The 25,459-nt window shown below is 46.2% G+C and overlaps 1 long non-coding RNA gene across 1 annotated transcript; it reads left to right on the top strand.

Annotated features, from left to right (window-relative positions):
- The first annotated feature begins 22,216 nt into the window (after positions 1–22,216).
- Positions 22,217–22,743, top strand: LOC120735483. The gene is made up of 2 exons (XR_005696270.1): positions 22,217–22,537; positions 22,650–22,743. It is a non-coding gene; the product is annotated as an uncharacterized LOC120735483 (long non-coding RNA).
- Positions 22,744–25,459: the final 2,716 nt, after the last annotated feature.

Consider the following 25,459-nt stretch of genomic DNA (forward strand, 5'->3'; position numbering starts at 1 on the left):
GCAGCCATGATACAAGATTTATTACTGAAGAAAATGAATAGCATTGTAAATCCTATGTTTCGCTGATAATGTTCCACCACTGGTCATAAAATACCAGTCTATTTTGACTAATGTGGTTCTATAAACAGTGTACTTTACAGTCATTTTATTTTTGTATAAAATCATTTAGTTATACTTGTCAGTACAACAAATAATCAGTCAGTCAGCAAAAACTTCCTTGTTTATGTATTATATTTCCAAAAGATAAACAAATGTAAGATAGGACTCAGTTGTTGTCTATGTGCAGTGTGCATCCATAGCAGCTTTTTTATCTGTTCACATTAGTGTAGGCTTATAACATTTATAACATTATAGCATTCTTGGAAAAAGAAAAGGTGTATTTGTTCCAAGCCTATCAAGTAACTCCCTCAACATATGAATCAGAGAGATTAAAAATCAAACATGGACCATTTCTAATTTTCTCAAATCAAATGGCCAGAAGATGCACAAATTCCCATCTATGGATCGTGCTGACTTTGAATTTTCCACCTCCACTGTAAAGATTTGGGAAAACGGGAACTGGCATACATAGGACTAAAGCAAGCTGTAGGGGGGTAGTTTTTCAAGTCTTGCCATTTTGTAGATGCTCGCTGTCTGACATCATCACCCAGCAAATTCAGCCACACTCTGCTGTTGTTCTTGCAACAACAGAATATAAAGATGATTGCAAGTCATTTTAGTTTGACTCTTCATTGGCCCTTACAAATGAAAGTACCAGTGGGCTCATTAATGGGAAATATGGGTTTGAAAGGGTTAGGGTTAAATAAACTTTAAAAATGTAACTTTTTAGGAATGCTAGCAAATTTTGAGGTTAAAAATATTTCGTGTTACCTACCCTACCCCACCCTCGCATCCCTCCCTCTGCTGTACATGTAAGCCTCTGTGTTTAGAGTTCCAATACTTAAAGATCACACTTTATATTGCTAGAAATGAGAAGCCTGCTGCTATTGCTTGCTACTGTGTGAAATGAAAATCAGCTGTTTGAAAAATTAATGAGAGTTTTGAATGGTAAATCTAAAATCAATAAGTTTGTAAACTGCCTTGGAGCTCAATTCCTCTTATTAGGTTTCTTGAGATTGTTTTGGTAATTACATAAGACTCATTTCAGTAGTCTCAAATGAGGGGAAAGGAGAAGGATCAAGAGAGACAGAAACAAAGGCATTCTCCTCTGTTCTAAAGATAGACAACAAAATGTGAGGTCAAACAGAAACAACAGGTGACAGCAGCAGAGGAAAAATGACTTTTAAACCCACAAAGATGTGACAAGAGACAGAAAGACAGTGAGAAAGAGAGATAAACAGAGGTGCCTCTGGCTGTCAGGTGGACCAAAACAAACACTGGGTGCCATGTTGCCAAAGGGCCTGATTCAGCCAGACTGACACTAAATTAGACCCTCTACTGTCTCGTTCAAAGCAGCAAAACACTAACACAACATCCAGTGTGAACCTCTGCCTGTTTGTTTGAAAACAATTCTCCTTCTGTCTCTCCTTTTCTTTCTTCCCCTAGCTTGTGATTTCAAACTCGTCCTTCTCTTTGATTTCCCCCTCCATCCCCTCTCTCATTTCTTTCTCTTATTTCTTATGCTTTATTATTCTGTCTTTGCACCAACCCTACGTCCATCCATACAACCTTCCCTCCCATTGATTGCACTGTCCTCTTCACCCCATCTTTCTCATTCATAATTGAAAAGCATTAACTGCTGCCGAGGCCAAGCATTCGTTTAATTAGCTGACCAGCATGCTGAGACTCTGTCTTCTCTGTACTGCAAAACATACATTAAACTCCTGCTCAGAATATTCACAATATAGAGAACTGGACCTTAGTGCGTTTGAAGATGGGTTTGGTGTTTTAGAGTCTAATTTGTCCACTAAACCTCCATTCTTTCCCTTCTAATAGGAAGAGGATCTCATTTGTCTAACCCATATTTTGTATGTGTACAGAGGTTGTGTGTCATGGTCTCTGCTGCATATTGTACACTGTTGTTGTTTCCACCCAGTAAACATGGCTCCCTTGTAGCCTACAGGCACATGTGTGGTGCCACTGTGGTCAAAGTGGGCTGTCTTCTTATTTTGATTGTCTGTAAACCAGGACCCTTGTGGCTGATTACTTAAACTACATAAGGTACCCTCTGAAAGTCTATTAGAAGATGTCAGTGCAGAATTACAGACAATTCCTAATGCGACCTTCACTGAAACCATCCAGCTGATCTACACCAGGCAACAGTGATCCTTAAGATGCTGGGCTAAGGTCAAGATGAAGGCAGCACAGAGGGAAGTTAGCCAATTATCGGAACTGCAGAAAGGTGTGATGAAGAAAGGAGTGCCTTAAAAACACAGCAAGGTGTCTATTCCTGAGGCCTTGGAAACAAGCAAAGAGTCGTAGCCTTGGTTACCCACCTGAAGAAGTATACCAGAGAGATAGAAGTCAGCAGAATAAACCAGTTGTTCTCCGCTGAACCATCCATTGTGTACTCTCAGCAGCAAGGGAACAATATGAGAACAGCCTTGCCAAGATGGGAGACAGAGCAATACTGGGACAGCATATGGGAGAGCTAACAGCAGACCATAGCAACCTGCTTGAACAGGATCCAGTAGCTATCACAGTGACATCCAAGAAAAAGTCTCAAGCATTAAGTGTTGGACAGCGTCAGGTCATGACATGATAGCTAATTGCATTCCATGAGTGTCTAGCAGCACAAATGAACCAGCTGCTTATGGATGGGATGGACCCAGAATATTTAACTGAAGGCTGGACAGTCCTCCCCCATAAGGGACTAGTCCCATCCAACTACTGGCCAATAACCTGCCCCAGCACTACATGGAAGCTCCTGAAAGGCATCGTAGTGGCTAAAATGAACAATACACGAGCAGGGCCCAGAAAGGAATTGGGAGAAACACTTGAGGGGCTAAACACCAGCTCCTGGTGGACAGAGCAGTCACTCCAGACTGGTGCACTGTCTGGACTGACTACAAGAAACCTATAACTCAATGCCTCACACATGGATCCTGGTATGCCTAGAACTTTATAAGACCAAAACAACCCTACGAGCCTTCATTGGGAATATGACCAATCAATTCAACACCACTAGGATCTACAGTAATGACATCAGAATGTAATTCCGACTGACGATATGTAATTGGATGGTAACAAAGACAGGGAAGGTAGTCAGAACTGAAGGGGCGGCACTACCACCACCACTACGCTAGGAAAAGCCACAACAGCTAAATACATGCAGAGTGTAAGCCAAGTGCTGAGGGGTCAGAGGAATGGGAAGCACAAAATGCTTAAAGGATAAAAACCGCCAAGTCTTTACAGATGAATGGATAGATACCAAATCTGGCCATTCATTAAGAATCCAAAATAGGAAGACATCTGATTATAAAGTTAGTCCAAAACTGATTTGATTAATTTGATGGACTGCAACTTAATGAACTCTTGTTTGAAATACCATTACCTTATATTACATTATTTGACATTAGTTTTTTTCTCAGCACAGTGTTTGATGATATCTGATTTACAGTGGCATGACGATTTTCAACTAAGCCTAACGATCAAACATAATAAAAATATTTTAACTAGAAAAACGTTTTCTAGATCTTTGTAAGCAAGGACAGTGTCTCAAAGCAAAAAGCAACAATTCAAATCTCAAGACACACACAGCCGGGGGGGCTTTTAAATGAGCAAAGGGCTCCAAACCTTGTTAAATTAGGAACTGTTGCTGAATTCAGCAGCAAAAGTTCTGTCTTGGATATTCGATGATTTTAAGAGCCCTGCTGACAGAAAAAAAAATTGCCTACACTGCCCCACTTGTTTTTCCTCATTATAAGGCTAACTCAGAAGATGAAACCCCAAGGCTTCTCACCTGTGCAACCTCACAGGAACTCCAGGAGTTTTACTTTCACATTGTCCAGGGTTTTCCTGAGCTGCTAATTATACACTAATAGCAGGTATGATAACATCTCCACTTTGGTTTTTGTGCAGAATATCCACAATGCTCTCAGCCATGTGTTTTGTTTATTTTGTATTTACATACCAAATCAATGCACGTAGATATGCAATGCATATATATATATATATAACAAAAAAACCACCCAGCACGCCCCTGCGGGCGGTTTATCCTTCAAGCTCGGGTCCTCTACCAGAGGCCTGGGAGCTTGAGGGTCCTGCGCAGTATCTTAGCTGTTCCCAGGACTGCGCTCTTCTGGACAGAGATCTCCGATGTTATTCCCGGGATCTGCTGGAGCCACTCGCCTAGCTTGGGAGTCACCGCACCTAGTGCTCCGATTACCATGGGGACCACCGTTACCTTCACCCTCCACATCCTCTCGAGCTCTTCTCTGAGCCCTTGGTATTTCTCCAGCTTCTCGTGTTCCTTCTTCCTGATATTGCTGTCATTCGGAACCGCTACATCGATCACTACGGCCGTCTTCTCATGTTTGTCTACCACCACTATGTCCGGTTGGTTAGCCACCACCATTTTGTCCGTCTGTATCTGGAAGTCCCACAGGATCTTAGCTCGGTCATTCTCCACCACCCTTGGGGGCATCTCCCATTTTGACCTCGGGACTTCCAGGTTATACTCGGCACAGATGTTCCTGTACACTATGCCGGCCACTTGGTTATGGCGTTCCATGTATGCCTTGCCTGCTAGCATCTTGCACCCTGCTGTTATGTGCTGGATTGTCTCTGGAGCATCTTTACACAGCCTGCACCTGGGGTCTTGCCTGGTGTGATAGACCCCAGCCTCTATGGATCTTGTACTCAGAGCTTGTTCTTGTGCTGCCATGATTAGTGCCTCTGTGCTGTCTTTCAGTCCAGCTTTGTCCAGCCACTGGTAGGATTTCTGGATATCAGCCACCTCCTCTATCTGCCGGTGGTACATACCGTGCAGGGGCCTGTCCTTCCATGATGGATAGCGTAGTAGCAGCTGGATAGCGTAGTGGTTAGACTACACGCCTTTGGAACCCAGGATCGCAAGTTCGATTCCTGCCTGGGGCGTCTGTATCCAGTAAGGGTCCTAAGGCTGGACCGCCTATGCTAAGCGAGCCTACCGCAGACATGAGCGAGACAGATAAATATGAAGGCATGCCGGCTCGGATGTCGCCCGGATCAACAAGGTCCGCGTCAGGTGTTGAGGAACCAGGGCACCCTGACGAAAAGTGGGCTACTGGAACAAGAAGGCATCGGTGGGCAAGAGACGAAAACAGGGCGTTGTTGGAATGCTACTACGCAAGTAACCCCGGCGGAAGGGGCTACATGAATAGGATGACGTACCTATGGATTCTTCGATATATATATATATATAAATTCCCCTCTCGCCCCTGCGGGTGATCTATCCTTCAAGTTCGGGTCCTCTACCGACGGCCGGGGAGCTTGAGGGTCCTGCGCAGTATCTTAGCTTTTCGTAGGGCTGTGCTATATATAAATTATCAGTAGTGTGATTCACAATGCCAGTACATATCATCACGTTTTTAGAAAATAGTTATCCTGTCAGTGTTGAAATGAAAATGGGACAAAAGTCAAAAGTGTGTTTAGGTTTTTTCCATACCTTCACACCACTATCTGCTTTCTAACCAACAAAGTCAGGAAATGCTCATTGCAGCAGGCTCCATGTTTGAAATGCATTTTTCAGTTCACAGTTATTTTAGCCCAAGTATAAAGTATTCATCACACTTTCTGCACCAGAATGTTTGTAGGGTGTACAAATAATTATTATACACCCTGTAATTTGTAACCTTCATCGCAGCTTTTTTACATACTGCCCCCTAACCTTATTGCACTAATGCATGCTACAGCATCTCTCTAAATATGACCACACAATCAGGTCAACAAGTTTATTGTGAACCCAAGAAACTGAAACATAAAGTGTGGTATTACCAGTAGTGTGATTCAGACTGCCAGTAGATATCATCAGCTTTTCATTTATCTATTTATCCTGTCAGTGTTGGGGAAAAAGACGGAACAAAGCCAAATAAGTCATCCATTTAAACACACACAGGCATGTGTGTATACATATGTATATATATATATATATATATATATATATATATATATATATATATATATATATATATATATATATTAGGGGTGAATGTAACATATGTGTTAAATACTTGTGAATTTCACCCAAAATGACATATGTTTGGATTAAATATGTCATTTTTGCATCTCAATCTCCTACCTGTGTGACCTGAGTCTGTGTGCGTTCGTGTGTGTGCGCGCTGCGTGGTGACGTAGGCGTGTGCATGTGTGCCCCAGTCACAGCTCCTTTCAGCATGGCCGGAGGAGAGGTGTACTGGCAGGCGCGTGACACACACAGATCAGACACATATTTCTGTGTTGCAGATGTGCGGTAAACAGCCAAAGTCCCAGTACTGTCTCCTGTCTCTTACTTTCACACCAGAACACAACGCAAGAACAACAGGCGTAACACATGAACGGGTTACATTGGTGCCGTGACCCTTTGGATTCATCAAGCATCGACGTCATCTCGATCACCGTGGGGAGCTCTTCGCAATTGCCCTCGTTCCAAGTTGGTTGCTTTTCCTAACTTGTGTGGGACTTGAGCTTGGACATTTAATCTGCTCAATTCTCATCCTGAATAACATTAAGTGTTAGTTACGAATACTGTGTTTGCTTTTGTACAGTTGCACTATTTGGAGTCTTGTTTTTTGTGATTGTGCTTTATTCATCATTATGGAGTCAGCATCTGGTTCAGAGGCAACTGGCGTTCTTGATGGGGAGCTTTCCTCTAATGTTGGTTCTGGGCGAGGGTGGTTTCTTGGGGATGGGGTTCAGACACCTAAAGTTGGTGTGTCATTTGCTCCCAAGTTTTGTTCCACTCGTCTCCAGGTTCCCCCCTGTGACATTCAGACCCCGCAGACAGCTGCCAATGCTGAGTTGAGTACACTCATCTCAGATTTGGCCAATCAGATTGGTCAGTCCATTGTAGCCCAGCTGCAAGGTGATAAGGGGACCAGTATGTCTACTGAAGCCTCTAAGGCTGAGCAGGGACCCCCTGAGCTAAATTTGTCTGGGGTGAAACTTGTCTTGCAATCAGACGTCAAGGAGCCACCAGTTTTCAGGGGTGATGGCAGTGATAAATTCTCCATTCATGAATGGGTTGAAATGATGGAAATGTACTTTGTAAAACGCAACACACCAACGGATCAGCGATCACGTGACATATTGGCTAGGTTGATGGGGAAGGCTAAGGATGTAGTGAGGGTCACCCTACGTCACAACCCCTCACTTGACCATGTCCAGGTTCCTGAATTGATATTTGACATTCTGAAACAGCATTTTAGTGTATTGACTTACTCTTCTATGCCTATGGCTGACTTCTATAACACCAAACCATTATAACATGAGGGAGTGATGGAATATTGGATAAGGCTAAACAATGCTATTGACGTTGCTGACGAGTGCTCGCGTAGGCAGGGGCGTAATGTTGAGGATCCAGGGCGTGAGGTCTCGATGATGTTCATCAAGTATTGCCCTGACCCCATCCTCTTGAACAGGCTCAGCATCAAAGCAGCTGATGAGTGGACAACCACTGAGGTTCAAGAACGCATTGATAGCTTCCAGCGTGAACTCAGGGCACACAGTCAGGGCAGTTTCCACACCTCACAGAGGAGAGAGGTTAGCCACAACTGCTCTATTGTGCCTCAAGAAGCGATGGCATCACAGCCTGTGCAGGCCAGTGTCGCCTTGCAGTCTCAGCCTACAGCACCAGCCTCAAACCTCACTTGTCAGCTTTCGCCCACAGTAGCTTGCTTCACTCCTGTTCTAGCTGATGTTTCGACAACTTGTCCTTCTGGGACATCAGTGTCTTCTTGTCTGGTGCCTACGCCTACTCCTCAGTTCCAACAGTCACCAACATACCCTGTGACCACTCAGTCTAGTCAGCAGTCAGTTGATTGTGAGCTTGGTTCGACTAACACCCAAGCTTTGGATGTGACTGGCATGCGCGCTCTGATCAGCCTCTTGGATCGCGTGATTGCATGTCAGAATGTGCAGACTGCAGTCCCTCCATCTGCACCTTCGCAGCGTTTTACCCGCAGGCCCTTTCTTAAGAAGAGTTGTCAGGTCTGTGGCAACACTGGCCATTCCACTCACATGCACTGCAGGAGAGAGAATCTCTGTCTTGCATGCTTTGCTCCTGGTCATTGGAAAAAGGACTGTCACAGTCGTCATGAGGGACGGGAGGCCGGAGCTGTCGCGAAGCAGAGTTGGCCTTCGGAAAACTGAATCACCCACACTTGGAGAGGGGCAGTGTGGGGGATGAACCTAATACCCTCAATCATGATGAATCGGATCTTGAATTTCTTTATGTCAATACCTGTTCAACAATGCCAGAGGGATAGCGTGTCGTGGTTCAGGGACCAGCAGTAGTGCCTACATTTAGTGAATTGTTCTACACCCAAGTTGCAGTGAATGACAAGGTTAACTTGAGGGGCATGATGGATTCCGGGTCCATGGCTTGCACTATGAGTGAAGAGGCCGAGAAGTCACTTAGAGAGGCTGGAGCTCTTGTACTGGTTGGCTGTGGTGGGAAGCAGACCCACCCAAAGTGCGTTTATGACTTGACACTTACTGTCCACGGTGTGAAATGCATTGTGCCAGTTTTGGTAGTGTCGGGCCAGCGTGATGAGCTCATCATTGGCTCCAATGTCCTCAAGTACCTGATGCGAGTTATGAAACATTCTGATGACTATTGGAAGCTTGTGTCTGTGGGGAGCAAGCACTCGCTTCTTGACTATGAGCACTTCTTGGACATGATGTCATGCACCACCAGATGGAGGGGTGAGGAGGTTCCTGACAAAATTGGCACTGTGAAACTGCCTCGTGCTGTGACACTACTCCCACAGTGTGAGCATCTGGTATGGGGCAGGCTGCCCAGCAATGTGCCAGTCTCTCCAGGCAGCACGATCATCGTGGAACCTTGCACCTCTGGGTCTGGGCCGAGAGACGTTCTTGTTGGCCGGGTGATCACATCCATGTGGGGTGATCGGTGGGTGCCATTGAAGATGACCAATCTCTCCTCAAAACCACTAACCTTAAACGCAACCTGAGGGTTGCTGTTGTTTCATCTTGCCTTGCGGTGGAGGACCTTGATTTCCAGCAGGACTCCTGCAAGATGGCGAGTAGGGCCCAGGTACCAGTCAGTGGGCCAGCCGCTACTGAGGCTGTCTTGAATGACAAGTTGTGCTCCCTAGGTTTGGGTGATCTTGACATTGACTCATGCCATGCCAGCTTACATTCAAAGAGAGAGCTTGTTGAGCTAATTGAGCAGTATGAGGACATCTTCTCTAGACACCCGCTTGACTGTGGCGAAGCTAAACGCTTTGTACATCGGATCCACCTGACTGATGAACACCCATTCCGCATGCCTTACAGAAGAGTACCCCCTGCTCATTACCAACAACTAAGGCAGGTACTCACTGACATGGAGGAGAAAGGGATTATTCGCAAATCCATCAGCGGGTATGCATCCCCCCTCGTCATGGCCTGGAAGAAGGATGGTGGATTGCGGATTTGTACGGACTTCAGGTGGTTGAATGCGCGAACTCTTAAGGATGCGCACCCACTCCCTCACCAAGCGGCTTGCCTTGCCGAGCTTGGGGGCAATGCCTTCTTCAGCACGATGGACTTAACCTCTGGGTTTTACAACATTCCAATGTGTGAGGAGGATAAGAAGTACACCGCTTTCACAACGCCTGTTGGCCTGTACGAATAGGACCGGATGCCACAAGGGCTCTGCCATAGCCCAGCTTCATTTATGCGCATGATGCTGAACATCTTTGGTGACCTCAACTTCACCAGTCTGCTCTGCTACTTGGATGACCTCCTGGTCTTTGCTCCCACTGAAGAGGAAGCCCTGTGCCGGCTCCGAACTGTTTTTCAAAGGTTGAGAGACAACAATCTCAAGCTGAGTCCAAAGAAGTGTCATCTGCTGCGGAAGACAGTCAGGTTTCTTGGTCATGTCATCGACCAGACCGGAGTCGCTGTGGACCCAGCTAAGGTGGGAGTGATTTCCAAGATGCCAAAGGAGGCTCTAATGGAGAAGGATGGTTGCACTCCTTCTGTGAAAAGGATTAAGTCCTTTTTAGGAATGGTCTTTTTCTATCAGTGCTTCATTCCTGGTTGCTCTGCCATTGCCAAGCCTCTGTTTGCTCTGACGGCTGGCCAGAAGAGGAAGGGACGGACTAGTCAGGCTGGGAGGGGTGCTGGCATGTTCAGGAACTTGACTGCTGCAGATTGGAGCCCTGCATGTGACAAGGCCTTTCATAAACTGAAGGACGACCTCCTTAACTGTGCCGTGTTGGCTCATCCTGACTTTTCGCGACCGTTCATTTTGTCTGTGGATGCTTCTCTGGATGGACTGGGAGCAGTTTTATCACAATTGCCTATCGACGGGGATAAGGCACGCCCTATTGCTTTCGCGAGCAAAGCGCTAAGCAGGTCACAGCAGAGATACCCAGCCCATCGCCTTGAGTTCATGGCCCTGAAGTGGAGCATCTCTGAAAAGTTCAGCCACTGGTTGAAGGGGCACAAGTTCACAGTGTGGACTGACAACAACCCACTTGTTCATATATTGACCAAGCCCAAGCTGGACGCTTATGAACAAAGGTGGGTGGCCAAGCTGTCATCCTACAACTTTGATTTGAGGTACATCCCAGGTCGAAAGAATGTTGTAGCAGATGCACTCAGTCGTGACCCCTTCACCTATTCTATTGGTGGGCGCTTGCTTCAGGAGCCCTACGAGCACTTGGTGCGGAATGCAGAAGGTGCGGCAGCTCATGAGGTGCAGGACGCTTTCAGGTTTGGTGTCCAAAATCTTCAGGTTGCCCAACAACCTGTTCCAGCTTTGACCTCAGAAGATTCCTACAGTTCGTCGGAAGTCACGGCTACGTTGGTTCACCATGATTACTGGGAAACCGCTGCGGAGAATAGAGCTGCCTCCCTTCTCCACCTTGTTCAGCAGTTGCAACCAGTTGGCAATGATGTACTGCCATCACTTACCTTACATGAGTTGGAGGACCACCAACTTCAAGATCCTATCATCTCCGCTGTCCTGCCACTTGTAGCCCACAGGAGGTGCCCTTCCAGGCGTGAGAGACATGATATGGATTCCAGGGCACTGGCCTTATTGAAGCACTGGGAGAGGCTCAAGGTTCGGGATGGCATTCTCTACAGGGAGACGAGAGACCCTGTGAGCAAAACAAAGAGACTCCAGTTGGTGTTGCCAGTGAATTTACGGGCGCAGGCCTTGAAAGGTGTTCACGATTTGGCAGGGCACCAGGGTCAAGTTCGGACCCTCCACCTAGCAAGGCAACGTTTTTTCTGGCCCAATATGGAGAGGGATGTGAAGGAGCATGTTCGGTGCTGTGGAAGATGCATACTTGCCAAGACCCCAGAGCCTGCAGCACGAGCCCCATTAGAGAGCATTAAGACCTCTGCTCCCATGGAGCTCATCTGCATTGACCTTTGGTCAGCAGAGGACAAAAAGAAGCGCTCTGTTGATGTGCTTGTGGCGACTGACCACTTCACGAAAATGGCCTTTGCTTTCCCGTGCAAGAATCAGACTGCCAAGCAGGTTGCCAGAAAGTTATGGGACTGTGTTTTTTGTGTATATGGTTTCCCTGAGTGTATTCACTCAGACCAAGGTCCCAGCTTTGAAAGTGAATTATTTTCTGAGCTTCTGCAGATTTTGGGTGTTGCCAAGTCTCACACTACGGCTTATCACCCTATGGGCAATGGTGGTACGGAGTGGTTCAACCGCACACTCGGCAATATGCTGCGAGCTCTCCCTCTCAGAGCCAAACAGGAATGGCCGCAGCAGATTCAGACATTGACCTTTGCTTATAATGCAACTGTTCACGAGACTACTGGATATGCCCCATTCTACTTGATGTTCGGCCGTGTCCCACGACTACCGGTCGACGTTATGTTCAAGTCGGTTTTGCACGATCTCATTGTGGTGGACTTTAACAGCTACTCCAAGCTTCTTCTGTCATACTTGTCTGAGGCTGCCAAGATCGCCCAGGAGCACACCAGCAATGAGCAGGAGCATCAGGCTCGTCAATACAATAAGAAAATCAAAGGTGTGTCTCTGAATGTTGGGGATCGCGTCCTGCTTGCCAATAAAGGTGAGCGGGGCAAGAAGAAACTTGCAGACAAGTGGGAGCCTCAGGTTTATACTGTTGTGGAGAGGCATCCCAGGACCCACATTTACAGGATCAGTGACTCTTCAGGCCAAAGTAAGGCTGTACACAGAAACCTTCTGTTGGACGTGAGTTTCCTTCCTGTTCAGGATTCATTGGGAAGTCAGTCCATGGATGTTTTCTCCAGTGAGGGGGATCTCAGTGCTTGTGGGGATCTGGAGGACCCTGGCAGTCTAGAGACAGAGTCTACCGCAGCAAGGACTTCCTTGTGGGTCCTTTTGGATTTGAGCCATGGAGTGGATGTGGATTCTGTGGCAGGAGAGCATGCCTCACAGTCCACGGATCATCAGCATGGTTCGTGTGATGGTGCGGATGTGGACAATGCCTTACCTGACTCTCAGACTTGCACAAGGCACACTTCAGCAAGCCCTTCTGGTCAGGCCCAGCACTTTACTCTTCCTACTCTGGTTGACTGTTCCGCTACCTCTGATTTGACACAGTCTGGCACAGTTTCTGCTCCAGGTGCCTGTCATGGGGACGCTGTTGTTCCGCAGACTGTTCCTGTTTCTGGCTCAGACATGAATCAGACCTCTGGTCAGCCGTATACTGGGCAGCCATCCAACTTGCCAAGTAATGACCCTGACCATGCCAATGTTCGAGGCAGAGTGGTTACCAGAGCAGGTCGGGTGGTAAAGTCAGTCAACAGGCTGATAGAAAATATGGTCCAGAAGCCTATTACATGGGGCCTGTTACCGCCACGGGAGGCTCGGCCTCTGACATAGACTGTTTTTTGGTCATCCCATTGCATATTATGAATGTGTTGTATTTGCTTGAGGCATCATGACACCCGCCCTGTGCATCTTTAATGGGACCACGTTTGATGAGGTGTAGGCTGCACCTTTGTGTTCTGAAAGGGTTGGAGGCCTGATCAACCTATCCAACTTCTTTTAATCCATTTACGGATAGTTTTTTAACTGAACTATGGGATAAGATCCTTGGGTTGCCTGGTCCGGAGGTGATGGTAGTTCAGCATCGTTGTGCCTCTTGGTATTGCAGTACCATTCAGATGTGTAGTGATTTTGGTGAAATTCAGGGGGGGGGGGTTGAATGTAACATATGTGTTAAATACTTTTGAATTTCACCCAAAACACTTTTGTTTTTTTTTGGATTAAATATGTCATTTTTGCATCTCAATCTCCTACCTGTGTGACCTGAGTCTGTGTGCGTTCGTGTGTGTGTGTGCGCTGCGTGGTGACGTAGGCGCGTGCATGTGTGCCCCAGTCACAGCTCCTTTCAGCATGGCCGGAGGAGAGGTGTACTGGCAGGCGCGTGACACACACAGATCAGACACATATTTCTGTGTTGCAGATGTGCAGTAAACAGCCAAAGACCCAGTACTGTCTCCTGTCTCTTACTTTCACACCAGAACACAACGCAAGAACAACAGGCGTAACACATGAACGGGTTACAGGTGCAACGATACTCGTATCAATATTGAACCGTTCAATACAGTGCTTTTGGTTCGGTACGCATATGTATCGAACAATACAACATTTTTAATTTATTTTATCAACTTTCCTTCTGACGATGCTGTCTGTGTTGAGCGCTCAGTGGATCTGCGCTCGACAGTGCAGCCTAGGCGGAGTAGTCGAACGTAGATTCACTGAGCGCAGGGCAAGCTAGCGAGACAGAAGCTAAGCTCTCCTTGCAACATGGCAAATTGAACCTCCCCCACCCTCATTCAGATGTGGCGTTTGGAACTATTTTGGTCTTCATGTGACGTATAACCCTGAAGGTAAGCACGTCATGGACAAAATGGTAAATGGCCTGCATTTGTATAGCGCTTTACTTAGTCCTTAAGGACCCCAAAGCGCTTCACACTACATTCAGTCATTCACCCATTCACACACACATTCACACACTGGTGATGGCAAGCTACATTGTAGCTACAGCTGCCCTGGGGCGCACTGACAGAGGCGAGGCTGCCGGACACTGGCGCCACCGGGCCCTCTGACCACCACCAGTAGGCAAACATGGGGTTAGTATCTTGCCCAAGGATATTTGGCATGCAGCCAGGAGGCAGCCTGGGATCGAACCACCGACCTTCTGATTAGTGGCTGACCTGCTCTGCCACCTGAGCTACAGCCACCCTGTAAAAAAGTAAAACAGTATGTTGGATGTGCCACGCAATGCTCAATTACATGGGTGGGAGCTAGTGTGTTAGCACAGTTAGCTCGTTAACGTGTTGGCCGTCCAGCCCCATGCACGGGGCGATCCGCGGTAGCTCGTTAACAGAGATTTGCCATGTTGTGGCATTAAGGTCATTTCAACGAGATTTACGCTGACAGCACTAGTGGGAACACAACGAATATGACTGCACATTTACGCCGACATCATCCTAGTGCAAAGACAAGTGGAAGCAGACAAAAACAACAAGCACGCATGCTACAAACTTTACCCGAGTCATTTAGACAGCCGTTAGCACATGATTCTCCTTATGGGGACCTGATATGTTTAATATGCTGCTGAAAATATAGCCCAGAAGAAGCGTATAGTATAGCTTTTATTTTGGAAATAGCCATTTCTCTGTAATAAACTCTCTTTTCCAAAGATGAGTGATTCCTCAATCAGATACAGGGCTCGCAAAATCGCTAGCCCGATGTCCCAGGGCTAGCGATTTTTCCAGTTGGGCTACCAAAATCTATCTCTGCCCTGCCCGTCGGGCTATCGTAGGAAGGAAAAATATATGTCAATGCTTTTGCATTCTTTCGGAAATGTAGCTGGGTAATTATGTCATTGGCATCGGTGAGCCACTGTCAATATGTGACATATTGAAATCACGTTTGAATTTGCGCTTGTTTTTTGCTTTCACTTTGCAATCGCGCGAACTGTGTATAGGGAGCAACAGCACTGATTGGTGAGTGATGATAATTTGTGCACCAATTCCTCTGACATCGTCTTATCAATCGTTAGCTTACTATGCAAACATGACAAGTGAAATCTCCCGCAGCAAGCTTAAACATGTCAGAGGTTGATTGCACAGAGAATCGCTGAGCGTTATGTGAGTGCGTGTGTAAAAGCAGCAGGATATATATTTTAGTTCTGCTGAGCCAAATAAGACAGGTCAGGGTGAAGAAGTGACAGCCAAAGAAAAGCTTACCACAAAACGGAGAAGTTGTGACAAATCAGACTATAAGGCAAAAAGAAAGTGCAGCTTTATGGTTTCATGGACAAAAGAATTTCTGTGGCTGCAATATGACAAGCTAAATAACCAGGGCTGCACATAAGTGGTCCGCAGGTGCACATTCGCTGTCAAAATAAAAAACGTGCACAAGATAAGAAGTTGCAATGCGTGTTTGTTTAGAACTCTTAAAGATGTCAAAGAAGTAAGCTCCTTTAAGCAATTACTGTGATGTTCCACCTCATTCTTATATTTTGCTTGTTTTATGTTATTGTATTTTTTTTGCACACCTCTGTTACTTGTGAAGCTCGCACACAAGAATTTCACTCGCATTTACTGTACCAGTGTACCTGCCCATGTGATGTGAGAATAAAAGTGATTTGATTTGATTTTAAGAAAGCTCCTTACCATGCATGGAGGGTTTCACCCCAAGTCCAGCACCCTGAGGCTGTACACTAAGCGGTAGGAAGGGGGCCGGGGAATGTTGAGTGTCAGCACCACAGTCCAGGATGAGTCAACGAACATCCAAGAATACATTGGGAAGATGGCCCCAACTGACTGAGTGCTCAGTGAATACCTCTGGCAGCAGAAACCCAAGAATGAGGAGGTAGACCAAGAACCATTATGGAAGGACAGGCCCCTGCACGGTATGTACCACCAGCAGATAGAGGAGGTGGCTGATATCCAGAAATCCTAGGTGCAGGCTGTGTAAAGATGCCTCTGAGACAATCCAGCACATAACAGCAGGGTGCAAGATGCTAGCAGGCAAGGCATACATGGAACGCCATAACCAAGTGGCCGGCATAGTGTACAGGAACATCTGTGCCGAATATGGCCTGGAAGTCCCGAGGTCAAAATGGGAGACGCCCCCAAGGGTGGTGGAGAATGACCGAGCTAAGACCCTGTGGGAGTTGCAGATACAGACGGACAAACTGGTGGTGGCTAACCAACCGGACATAGTGGTGGTAGACAAACATGAGAAGACGGCCGTAATGATCGATGTAGCGGTTCCAAATGACAGCAGCATTAGGAAGAAGGAACACGAGAAGCTGGAGAAATACCAAGGGCTCAGAGAAGAGCTCGAGAGGATGTGGAGGGTGAAGGTAACAGTGGTCCCCGTGGTAATCGGAGCACTAGGTGCGGTGACTCCCAAGCTAGGCGAGTGGCTCCAGCAGATCCCGGGAACAACATCGGAGATCTCTGTCCAGAAGAGCGCAGTCCTGGGAACAGCTAAGATACTGCGCAGGACCCTCAAGCTCCCAGGCCTCTGGTAGTGTATGTATATATATATATATATATATATATATATATATATACATCATCACTGACCGTAAGTTTGACTTCTTCTGTTTGACTGAGACGTGGCAACAGCCCGATGACTTTTCCCAGCTCAACGACTCCACTCCCCCGGGGTTTGTTTACACCTGCTAACCCCGTGAGTCCGGCCGTGGTGGAGGTCTTGCGGTAATCTACCGCGAAAATTGGAAAGTCTCGCCGCTGTCTGTGCCTCTTTTCATTTCTTTTGAATTCGTTACCTGTCAACTCCTAGGCCCTGCTCCAACTGTGATAGCTGTCATCTATCGCCCTTTAATTCTGTTTACACCAACATGGCGGCGCGTGCACACGCAGCGGCTTCTCTCTCTCCCGAACAAACTACTTTTTCGTGTTTTTCGTCCTGTAAGTTGCAGTGTTTTTGTAAGTCTTTGTCGCGTCTATCTGTGTGCAAGCGAGGATATGCCCGAACACTTCTTCTCGACATCGGCAGAAACAAACTTTTTAAGTTAAACTCTGTGGACACCGAGAAGCTGAAAGATCTGGGTCTGCTCCGTAGGCCTACTCAATCACCGACCCCCACTCCCGCACTTCGCCCACAATGGATGCGCCTCAAGCGGTGTGAGAGGAAGCAGAAGAGGGGTAAGCGCGGTGGCATCCGAGCTAGGCTAGCGGCTAGCCCACACAAACCCGCCATCCCCTCTATCGTTCTGGCCAACGTACGCTCGCTAGAAAATAAACTGGACGACATCCGACTGCTACGTTCATCTCAAAAGAATGTAAAGGACTGCTGTGCTTTTGTGTTCACGGAAACATGGCTCAGCGACAGTGTCCCGGACCGTGCCATTCAGCTCGACCAGCTAACATGCTACCGTGCTGACAGAGTCATCGTCGCGGGAGGTAAGACCCGCGGGGGAGGACTTTGTGTTTACATCAATGATGCCTGGTGTCGCGATGCTGTTGCGGTCTGCAAACACTGCTCACCAGTGCTGGAGTTTATGGTTATTAAGTGCCGGCCATTCTATCTACCGAGGGAATATACAGCCATACTACTGTGCGCTGTGTACATCCCTCCCTCCTCCAATGTCAACAACAGGAGTGAGGCACTGAATGAACTGTACCAGCACATCAGCGAGCAGCAGACAGCCCATCCTGATGCTTTTCTCATCCTGGCTGGGGATTTCAATCATGCAGACTTAAAGTGCGTGTTTCCAAAAATACAACAACACATAGACTTTCCAACAAGGGGAAATAACACACTGGACTTTGTTTACACCACCCAGAGAGGAGCTTACAAAGCTTTTCCCCTCCCCCACCTCGGCGCCTCAGACCATATCACTGTCATGCTAATGCCTGCTTACAGACCGCTCGTTAAAGTCACCAAACCGGTTCGTAAGCGGATAAAAGTGTGGCCAGAAGGGTCTTCAGAGGCTTTACAGGACTGCTTCAACACCACAGACTGGAACATGTTTAAGCAGGCTGCCACCTATAACAACACCACTGACCTCCAGGAGTACGCAGAGACTGTTACTGCCTACATCAACAAGTGTATTGAGGATGTAACAGTCACAAAAACCATAACTGTCCGGGCCAATCAAAAACCATGGATGACAGGAGAGGTCTACAGGCTGCTGAAAGCTCGGAATGTTGCCTTCAGAGATGGAGACGAGGCAAGCCTGAGGACAGCTAGGGCCAACCTTTCCCGTGGCATCAGAGAGGCTAAGAGACAGTACTCCAGGAAAATATCTCATCACTTCAAAGACAGCAGAGACTCACGGAGCCTGTGGCGGGGCATCCAGACCATCACAGATTACAAGCCCCCACCACAGACCTGTGATAGCACTATCCCCCTGCTGAACGAGCTGAACACTTTCTTTGCTTGCTTTGAAGTCCAAAACAGCACCACTGCACAGAAGACCCCACCCCCTCCTGGTGACCAGGTGATGACTCTGTCCCCGGACAGCGTGAGGAGATCCCTCAGCAGGATCAATGCACGTAAAGCTCCGGGTCCTGACAACATTCCTGGTCGTGTACTGAGAGACTGTGCAGTGGAACTCACTGATGTCTTCACAGACATCTTCAACATATCACTCATCCAGGCTGTCGTCCCCACATGTTTTAAAGCCACCACAATCATTCCGGTTCCAAAAAAGTCATCTCCCTCCTGCTTTAATGACTACCGTCCTGTTGCACTTACTCCCATCCTGATGAAGTGCTTCGAACGACTAGTCATGCAACACATCAAGACTGTCCTGCCCCCCTCCCTGGATCCCTTCCAGTTTGCATATCGGCCAAACCGCTCAACCGATGATGCCATCTCCACTGCACTCCACTCGGCACTCACACACCTGGACAAAAAAGACTCATATGTTCGAATGCTGTTCATAGATTTCAGTTCAGCATTCAACACTATAATCCCCCAACAGCTCACTCAAAAACTGGTCCAGCTGGGGCTCAACACCTCACTGTGCAACTGGCTGTTGGATTTCCTCACCGGAAGACCTCAAGCAGTACGGGTCGGCAGTAATACATCCAGCACCATCATTTTAAACACGGGGGCCCCGCAGGGATGTGTGCTGAGCCCCCTCCTCTTCACTCTGCTGACCCATGACTGCACTCCATCATACAGCTCCAACCTCTTCATCAAGTTTGCGGACGACACAACGGTGGTGGGTCTCATTAGCAACAGGGATGAGACCGACTACAGAAGTGAGGTGAGACGCCTGGCCACGTGGTGTGCTGACAACAATCTCTCTCTGAATGTGGAGAAGACGAAGGAGATTGTTGTGGACTTCAGGAGAATGCACACCCAACATGCTCCTCTGACCATTGACGGAGCGTCTGTGGAGAGAGTGAGCAGCACCAAGTTCTTGGGTGTGCACATCACAGAGGATCTCTCCTGGACGTACAACACCACAGCACTGGCCAAGAAATCACAGCAGCGTCTCTTCTTTCTCCGCAAACTAAGAAGAGCAGGAGCACCAGCCCCCATCATGTACACTTTCTACAGAGGCACCATCGAGAGCATCCTGTCGAGCTGCATCACTGTGTGGTTTGGAGCCTGCAATGCGTCCTGTCATAGAACCCTCCAACGCATAGTGAGAGCTGCAGAGAGGATCATTGGTGTCTCTCTCCCCTCCCTCCAAGACATTTACAGCACCCGTCTCACTAAAAAAGCCCTTTGCATAGCGGCTGATACCACGCACCCAATGCAAAGCTTCTTCAAGCTGCTGCCGTCGGGGAGGAGACTGCGGAGTCTCCAGGCCAGGACCAGCAGACTGAAGGACAGCTTCATCCATCAGGCTGTCAGGAAGCTTAACTCCCTCCCGATTCTGCCCCCTCTCCCCTCTCTCCTCCACGGTCTCACTGAACTCTGTCACACACACACACACACACTCTGACTCACTCACTGGCCTGCACCAGTTACCAGTCACTTTGTGGAGCATTGGACTCCCATTACCTCATAAGACTTTGTTGTTACACTATCTCTTACCGTACAGTACTAAATCTCCATTTGCACTATTTGCCTATTTGCACTACTCTGCCTGGTTTACACCCAATGTCATTTACCCATTATATTGTATATTGTATAGTTTTCTTGTTATATGTAAAATTGTATTGTATTTATTTATTTAAAATTTTTACTTTTTAATTATTTTACCTGCATTTTTAATCACTCTTATATTTAAATGTTCTTTTGCTTTTTTATCTAGGGATTGAGAGTAACGTAGTTTCTATTCTCTGTATGTCCTGTACATGTGGCAGAATTGACAATAAAGTTGACTTTGACTTTGACTTTGACTAATTCTGTTTTTATAAGTGACTTAGCCAATCTTCTGGCTCACCTGGCTACTGTTTCCCCCAACATAATACTCATAGGTGACGTTAACATTCATATGGACACTAGTGATCATCCTCTTACCAATGACTTTATCTTGTCTTGATAGTGTTGGTTTTAAACAGTATATAAACTTTCCTATTCATACTAAGGGCCGTACCTTGGACCTAGTTTGCTGCTCTGGAATTACTCCTTCCAACTGCAAAGCTGATGAACTACCAATTTCCGACCATTTGCTTCTCTCTTTCAATATCAAAATGACCTTTTCTATAACCAAAACTTCTCACTCCATCTCTTTCCGGAATATTAAGAGAATTAACCCTGATACCCTTTCTACTGCCTTCTCTGGTTGTTTGCATTTTAATAACCTGCTCACCCTAGAGGATTTGGTTTCTGTCATGGCTGTGTTCTATGCAGGCAGGCAGGATTGGACCCAAACGCAGGACTCGCGGAGGCAGAGGTGAACTTAAGATACTTGTTTTATTACAGGAAAATAAGAAGAACAGAAAACTAACTGAACTGGGAAAACAAATAAACTTACAGGCAGGCAAGCGCGCAAATGGAACACACCGAGAATGAAGGTGAGCAGACGTTAACGACGCGACAGAGAGCAAAGGAAAACACAGGGCTTATATACACTGGGGAGTAATCAGGGAATGGGAAACAGGAGGCAGACACAGCTGGGAGAAATTAGACTAACGAGACAGGGGAGAAGTAAAACTGAACACACTGACATCAGACTGGGACTATCAAAATAAACAGAAAAACACGAAACAAATCACAAAGACGCAGGCTTGACACTGAGAGGCAGACTGAAAGAATATAACACACGGAACCCAGGGACGACAGAGACGTAAAGAAGAATTAACATCAAACTAAACTCATGACCAGAACAAAACTGAAACATCCATTTATAATACTCACTAAAACAGGATAGCTAAAGAATCATAAATCATAATACAGACAAACACCAAAACATAAGAAACAGAAAATGCTAGGTCAAAATGACCCAGAACCGTGACAGTTTCCTATTATAACCACAGTCTCAATAATATTTTAAACCCTGTTGCTCCACTAAAAACCAGGGCCCGTATCCCTAAAGAATCTTTGTGCAAAAAGTGGCTCCTAGCGGCCAAATTCTAAGAAAATTCTCAGAGTCATGACGTTTTCTTAGAATTTCCCCTAAAAGTGACACGACAATCCCAGTTAATATAAAAGCTATTCCTCAAGATTCCTAGCGCTTAAAAGGGCTCCTAAGGCGAGATCTGCTAAGAGCAGGGAAGAGGACTTTTAGTGGCTTAGGAGTTCCCCTAAGCAGCTGCACAAAATGGCCAACAGAAGAGGCAGGAGAGATGTCCTGCAAACACTGGATGACAGGGAATTATTGAGACGCTACAGATTGGATCGTGCAGGAATCATGTTTGTGGTGGATCTCCTTAGAGATGCAATTACTTCACCAACTCGACGCCACAACGCTATTACACTGGAGACGAAAGTAATCACAACCCTGAGGTATTTGGCAACCGGGAAAATGCAACAATGCAGCAGTGATGACTTGGGTCTGTCCCAATCCTCTGTCAGCAGAGTCATCACCCAAACACTGACAGCTTTGTCACAACCTAATATTGTGACACAATTTGTTTCATTCCCGCTGGATGCCCGCACTTTACACACACATAAAAGGGCATTTATGGACATTGCAGGATTCCCTGACGTTGTGGGTGTAATTGATGGAACACATGTGAGAATAATTGCGCCATCAGAGGACGAGGCTGTCTTTGTTAACAGGAGGAATTTCCACAGCATCAATGTGCAAATAGTCTTCAATGCGGCCTGTAAGATTTTGGACATTGTGGCTAATTGGCCAGGCTCCACACATGATGCGAGAATGCTCTCCGAGAGTGGCATCAGACAGCTTTTTGAGAGACGCTATGTGCCAGCTAATTGCCACTTGTTAGGGGACAGTGGCTAACCATGCAAACCATGGCTCCTTACACCTTACCTCCAGCCACGCCAAGGGCCCCAACTAAACTATAACAGGTAAGCCAAACAATACAAAAATCATGGAAATGAAATGCAAGCAATATGTTAGAGCATCCAAGTAGTGCAATATTTCCATCAAATAATTAAAGGTCTCTGTATTCTATTATAGGGCCCACAAGACAACAAGAGCGGTGGTGGAGCGTGGCATAGGCCAGCTTAAGAGGCGCTTTCATGTTCTCCACGGAGAGGTGCGGCTGAGGCCTGAAAAAGTCAGCAAAGTCATCATAGCCTGTGCAATATTACACAATATTTGCAAGGTTAGACAGATTGCAGAACCTCTGGAGGATGGCGATGAGGATGAGGATGAAGACAACGATGAGGATGGTGGTGAAGAAGATATTTACATTCCACAGGGGAACCTAGCCCAGAGTGGACTGCCTTACAGGGCAAACTTCACAAATTTACATTTCAGGCAAGCTGTAGCCCCATGTCTTTTGAGAACTTGTGATGGTATTAAGAACTACCACAGTTTTACTGCACATCACCTGCAATTGTTAAATGCAAGACACAGAACACAATCTGTAAATGGTTTATTTTTTAGGTGTTCAATTTTAAGGCGGTAGTACTCCTCCTGAAGGGAAAGGACTTTTTTTTTGTTGTTCAAACACATCAATTGTGAGTTGCAATCTGCTCTCCTGCAGGGATGCTGACGGAGCAGGTGCTACGGATGGGAATGGTGTTTGATCCGCCGGGCTATCCTGATATTGTGTCCCAGGCGCGCCTCTTGCCTTGGCTAGTGACAGTTGGGCCAAATTTTCCTTGTAACATACCTTTATGTTCGTTCACCAACTAGGCCAGCAACAAACCTTGCTCCTCAGTCCAGTTCGACTTGCGAGTCCTTTTTTTTCTCCATTTTCTGTGTTTGTAGGATATTTGTTAACAAGCCTTTATAAATAGACCTGCCAGCAATCACAGACATTGATAAAAGCTGAGCCGTGTTACCCTCGTTAAGACCACACTGGACTTGTAACGTTGTGATTTCTACTTCATTAAGGACAGCCCCTTGAGATAGGCCATCTTGTTTTCAATGGGGTCCATATGGGAGTGAAAGTACAAAATATGCCAGCTAGGATATTAATATGAGCAAATAAGACACGAATCATTATTTGAATAGGGTGTAATGAGTTTAAGTTTTCACATATTTTAGATTCTAATGTTAGGCTATAACCCCTACAGCTTACTATTCATTTTCCAGATATTTTCTTGAATGTGAAATATTATTTACAATTACAGTCAGCATAAGATTAGAGTGTATAATTATGTTTATTGATTTGAGGGTACACCCTTTGCTCATTATCACCAAAAGCTCATTTCCATCAAACTTGTAGGATCAACCAATCACGGCTTTTGAAATGATGACTCATACCTAGCAACGGTGTAAAGGTCCAGTTTTGTTTATTGATCTAAGCCTGAACAGCTACGCGTAGTGTCCAGTAGAGGGCTCTGTTGTTTAGTTAGCGGCAAGCTGCACTTCCAGCTCAGACCGGTTTTGTGGCGCACATGTCCCAGTAGGCAGCTCTCAATGAAGCGTGAAGCAGCGTGATACCGGACTCTAGCAAAATTAACAATTTGCAGCCCTTGGAATGCGGAGCGAGGTACATGTTTTAAGTTGTATTTCTTTGCTTAATTGATATTTTGTTGTATTTTCTGCTTTATTTGAGTTCATATTTGTAATAAGCGTCTAAGAAAATGTATTTTGTGTTTCTGTTTAGTTTTCACGGTGCATTGGCGCACCTGGCGCACTGTTAGATTCTGAATGAATCTCAAAGTAAAAATTACTGCACCCGTCGAGGCTCTCTCTATTTCTTCCTTGGTCCGGGGGACTGCTACAGTGAAAACTCGGTCGCTGAGTGAAGGCTACTGGCTAGCTCCCATGCCAGATGAGTGCAGCCCGTGCCACGAGGTGGGTCCGTGTGTCAGCTGTGAGAGATTTCTACACCAGTCAAGATCATCTTTGCTTCGTCGCCTACCTCCCCTTTGAACTCTGATGGTCACTTTACGAAGGTGCAGGTATCATGCCCATTAAGGACTTTGCTGATAACAAAGTTAAAATGTCTGCACACTAATTCAGAATTACTTGCCTTAAATATTTTTGTGGTTACAGCCCTAAAGGTATACTGCATTGCACTGAGTAATTACAATCTTTAAATTGTATGGGTTTATTCTTCTTGAAAGTAACGTATATCAGCGGTATTTACAGTTACATTTTGTCTAATATGTGGGTGCTAATCTGTTTATTTATGTGATGTAAACGTCTGATGTGAGCATTGTTTCCAAAAGTAACACTCACGTAAGTTTAAGTCCAGACGTTATCGCATAGAGCAACATACACATTACAGTAACAAAATGTTGAACGCTGCTGAAGAAGCCGACGACTCAGAGCAACAAGGAGTAAGATCCAGCAATCGTGAAAGGCATTTAACTGAAAAGGGTAAAGAAATGCAGGAATATGAGGCAAAGAAAAATGAGAAGGCATTTAACAAAGCTTATGACACTTGGAAGAAGGCAGCTAAAGAAATCAGAACAAAGCTGAAAACTTTCTGCTCACCTGAAGAGCTAAACAATGCCAGTCATGACATAAGAGACAAGCACGCTGTAGTACAACAGCATTATGAACCCATTCGCCGCAGCCAATCCATGACGCCCGACATTGTTAAGCGAATGGATGCTTGTGCAGTGCTTACAACTGACATTTGTGAAGTTGTTGCTAAACGACAGGAAAATATCGATCAGCTCTTTAACAATCGCCTTGAAAAGGAAAGAGTACGAGTGATGTTAAACAAAAAGGACTATGGTTCTGTGTTTGGTGATACAAAAACTGAAACGTCGTTCCCAGAGGGTTCAGTTGCATGCTCAAAGGCAGATTCTACTGGCAGTCGTGAGGTGGAAGCAGAAGCTGAACTTGCAGCCAAAGTGGAA

The sequence above is a fragment of the Simochromis diagramma genome, unplaced genomic scaffold, assembly GCF_900408965.1.
Source record: "Simochromis diagramma unplaced genomic scaffold, fSimDia1.1 OVJJ01000333.1, whole genome shotgun sequence".
Lineage (NCBI taxonomy): Eukaryota > Metazoa > Chordata > Actinopteri > Cichliformes > Cichlidae > Simochromis > Simochromis diagramma.